The sequence below is a fragment of the Olea europaea genome, unplaced genomic scaffold, assembly GCF_002742605.1.
Source record: "Olea europaea var. sylvestris unplaced genomic scaffold, O_europaea_v1 scaffold2530, whole genome shotgun sequence".
Classification (NCBI taxonomy): Eukaryota; Viridiplantae; Streptophyta; class Magnoliopsida; order Lamiales; family Oleaceae; genus Olea; species Olea europaea.
Window position 1 is genome coordinate 1 of NW_019243560.1, and position 4,663 is coordinate 4,663.

Consider the following 4,663-nt stretch of genomic DNA (forward strand, 5'->3'; position numbering starts at 1 on the left):
AAAGTTTTAGCATATTTATCATACATCATTAACATATATAAATTATAATTATATACTCAGTTTTCACTAAATTATAACTTCTATCCTTAATTCACGAATTATTTAAGCGAAAACAAAAATTCAGAACACGACAGTACAAATAATGAAGGAACACTGACCTTAGCGGTCCACCGGCAAAAGCACTGGAAGCTACGGTCTCCAACGTATCCATAGCTAAAATGTTTGAAGTTCAGGAAGAAGATTAATTTTTGCTTGATTGATTATTTCATTTTTGCAGAAAAAAAAAGAAAAAGAAAAAGATGAAAAAAGAGCACAGACCTTGAGGAATATCCATGACCTTATGATCATCTGATTTGACGTCCATATCCATTAGACCAAATCCATTTTTCTTCTTCTTGTTTTTGTTCTTCGCCATTGCTGAATCGTGGGGTTTGGAGGGGGTTAGGGTTTTCTTTCTCTAGTAGTTTATAAAATTTGAGAAGAACTCTTCTCTTCCTCTAGTTGTGAAATTTTTTCAGCGCTTAGAGGAATTCTCGTCTTTTTTTTTCTTGCTTGCTTTATGTCTCCCATCTTATAGATCATTGGTCTTATTTATAAAGGAGGATTCGAACTAATTTTGATAATTACTCAATTATATTTAATTAAAAGAGATAATTGAGTAAATATAATTTTATTTGTTTGTTTATTTATTTAAAATGTGGTATGGACTTTTGAGTTTTTAAGAACTTCAGTAGACTTAAGATTTAATTGGACTAATGATTTAAATCGATCCAATCCATTTTATTTTATTTACTTATTTATTTTTATTTTTATGTCTACAGATGTAACAACAAAATTAGAATTAAAAGATTAAAAATAGTATTATTAAATTCATTTTCAATAACCATCTTTAGTTTGTTAGTTTGAACTGTTGGAATTAATTGAATTTGATTTGGGTTTAAAATATTAAATGTAATATTTAATGATGTGGCCATTACAATTAATTTGGGTGAATTGAAAAAGTCTCCAATATAGGCTCATATGTTGATAAACCCATTTTAAGTGTTTTTATATGGAAAGGAGTCCCACATTGAAAGTTTACAAGAAAATAGTCTTGTTTATATAGTGGGTTGTGTGAATAATATATAATTTAATAAGTTACCTACCACTTGGCTAACTTTAGCTAGCCAAAGGCTAGTCACCACTAGCACCGCTCCCCGAACCCGATCCCGGCACCCGCACGCGCGCGTCGCAAAGTAAGCATTGGGCGCTTTAGAGGCACACGTACGCATCGTCGCGAGGAGCTGGGGAGTCTTATAGTTTTCGGAAATTGACTTGTGGTTCGATGACGTGGCAGCACAAGGCTCGGTGAGTTGGCATTCTAGGTGGCGCACGAGTGGTAGGTCGCGTCCCTTCGTCCTGCGTGGCGGTTAGATGTACGCGTGGCATCCGCATGGCTGTGACTATTCAGAAATTGGTGAATAGGCATGATGAATGGACACTTCACTTCATCGTTCAATCTGAGCCGTCAGATCATGAAAATAGTGTAATCCAATGGCTAAGACGAATCAGACCAAGTGGTGCACCAGTTCCTGAAATGTCACGCACCTATTCCATGAGACACTTCAATCTCTATAAATAGAGAACCCCAAATTCGTTTTTGATACACCAAATCAATTACAAATTCAATTGATTTCTAAATTCTTCTATCTCCATATTCTGCTCTAAAAAAAAAATCTCTTATATTTTCGTGGTTATTCCGTTCGAGTACGATCTTTCATTGGTTCGACCGACAAGGTTGATATTGTGTAGTATCGACTTTGGAAGGAGCGTTGTATTTTGGGAGACAGACGTCCATAATCCCGTTTGCACTTCATTGGGGGGCGAAATCTGTCTTAAGAAGATTTGCTTTGGCATATCTCGCTTCATCTACTTTTATATATTTTTTTCTGCTTATTTTATTTGTTCTTTTGATTGCGTTAGTCGAATTATCGACAACATGAACTTGCCGTTTAATTTTAATCTGAAAAATGCACTGCAAGATTTACCAAGAATACATTGAAATGGTATCAAGAACCTACCCGACGAGTAAAGAAGATAAAATGAGAATTTTAAGATAAAAGTTGTCATTTTTTTATTATTATTTTTTTTTTTGCTTGCTATTCTTGCATTTCTAAATTTTATTTTTCTTCGTTTTTCAAGGTAAGGGACCAAGGGAGGGAGAACATGGGGCATTCTGATTGGAATAAGAAGCAAAATTATGTAGCGGTGGAGGAAATGCAAGCAGCACTGGAGAAAATGCAAGAAGACGAGAATAACATGAAGCAGCAAAATGAGATAATTCACAGAACAAAACAGTTGGAACATGTGAAACAGTTCACTGGTGACCCTCTCCAGAATTCAGTCCCTGAGGTAACCGGTCGAGAACGATTTTTTTTTTCGTTCTTAAATAAGGCAAATATGTTAAACAATGATCAGAAGGGTTGTCCTGAATATTGTTACATTTTAGTATGGTGATGTGTTTGAAGACCTTTATACGTATGAAATCAAAGGTTCTCTCTCCTTAATTTCATTTGCTCAAAAAAATTTATTAGGACCCTGATTCCTTAAATGATGTAGATAGAAGCAACTACTTTCAGCTAGCCTGACATGTTGCCAATCCTTGCGCAGATGGAAGCTTTGACAAGATTTTAACTTCTTTTTCTACGTTAATGCAGAGTCGAACCTACCAAATCACCTTGTAGAGTTTTCATATGGCTGTAGATTGGTATAGACACACATCTAAGAAGGAATTTCAGCATGTCAACCACCAGCACAAGGAATACTAGAGTCAGATACATACTCCTAAACACACAGATTAAGACCATAGTATTCCACACATGAAAGAAGATGATGAGGGAATCTTTAAAACACAAAAGAGATGTTCAAGTACCCAACTGCTGCCATTTACTCAGGATGCTGTTTCTCAGTTTAGGCACCAACAAATTGTTTCATCATAAATATTCTTATCACGTCTTCTGTCTTCTGATTGTCAATTGAATCAACAAGATCAAGACAGCCTGGTTGTATCTTTGCTCGGTCCATTATTTTTCTAGTACTAGTGAAATGTTTCCCTGATGCAATGTCCCAAACTTTCAATGGCTTGGCTTCTTGTATAAGTTTGGTATCAAACATTTAAAATAATATAACGATGTTAATATTATTTCAGTACAAATTTTTCGGTCTTTGAAGTCGTTTCAGTGCGAAACATAACTAAAATGATTTTGATGTCATCTTTTTTCATAGATAATTGTTGTTACATATCAAGAAAAATGACATCAAAATCATTTTAGTTATGTTTCACACTTAAATGACTTCAAAGACGACAAATTTGTACTGAAATTATATTGGCGTGGTTATGTTATTTTGTGTTTTTGATACAGAACGTATGAAAAGAAAATGATATCAATGTTATCGTAGTTATGTTTCCATCTAAAGTGATTTCAATGATGACAAATTTGTATTGAAACAATTTCTTGTATTATAACTTGTTCAATATTGTAATTCTGTCTGACCTACCTCAATATCATTATGTTAAAGTGATATATACGATGTCCATCCCACAAATTATTGAATGGCCAACGCGCGAGCGACCTAAACTATTTTAGAACTCAAGAGCAAAAGCACATGCCGACAACCGCGTGCATCTTGCACTAGGTTTGTTGTAACGACTTCAATATCATTATGTGAATTAGTATATCAGTAATGTTTTCGTACCAATGACATACATATCATTTTTTATCTTAGGAATGATTTCAATGTAGCTATATGAAAAATTCCGATTTCCTTATTGGGAATGACATCAATATTGTTGTATTTCAAGAACAATTTCCATGTCATTATTTGAAGCATTACAATTTTTGTACTGGAGCGACAACAATATCAAATATAATGACATTTACATTGTTCTAGAAACTTAATACGATATAAAAGTTGTTGGTTTGTAATGTGGAAAAAATTCAAAACAGCAACGTAAAATGATTTTAGTGTCGTTCCAATAGTACAAAAGCAATAACATCATGAAAAAGCAACATAGTGATAAAAAGGTCATTTTATTTAGTACAAAATAATAAGCTACAAGTCACAACAATATTACAATCTTAAGTTTCACAACCGCTGCTTGAACTATGCAAGTGGAATGAACATTGGCATGGTTACCATCGTCGTCCATTTGAACATGTTCCTCCTCGTTGTTCATATGTCTCAACTGTTTTTCACCCCCACTTGGCAATAAACATCATCGTCACCAAATTTTTCGTGATTTTCAATAACTTCATTCGAAATGATTACGCAAAGAAAAGTTTTTCTATCTAATACAAACCATTTCACATTGTTGTCGCAATCAATGAGGATAGATGCTGCTGGAGCCTTACGCATTATAGGGACTAGAGATAACATCTCCATTTCATATGGATTTCCATCGACCTCCAACACCTCTTTGACTTTATCATGCAATTCCACATAAGAAATTGTTTCCGAAACAAGAATATGAGTTGTTTCTCCTTGCCATTTTCCGTATATTTCCATTTTCATACACTTTCAACCGACTGCTCATATTTAATTGGACAGCAAACTAATATTCATACCAGATCCACAATGCCCTTAACTACAATTCAACATAAACATTTTAAAATTCGACCCCGCT

General features: G+C 34.2%; 1 long non-coding RNA gene across 1 annotated transcript; it reads right to left on the reverse strand.

The window, feature by feature from the left end:
• Positions 1 to 157: 157 nt before the first annotated feature.
• On the reverse strand, positions 158 to 549 carry LOC111382598. The gene is made up of 2 exons (XR_002700565.1): positions 319 to 549; positions 158 to 213 (listed from the first exon to the last, which is right to left on the reverse strand). It is a non-coding gene; the product is annotated as an uncharacterized LOC111382598 (long non-coding RNA).
• Positions 550 to 4,663: the final 4,114 nt, after the last annotated feature.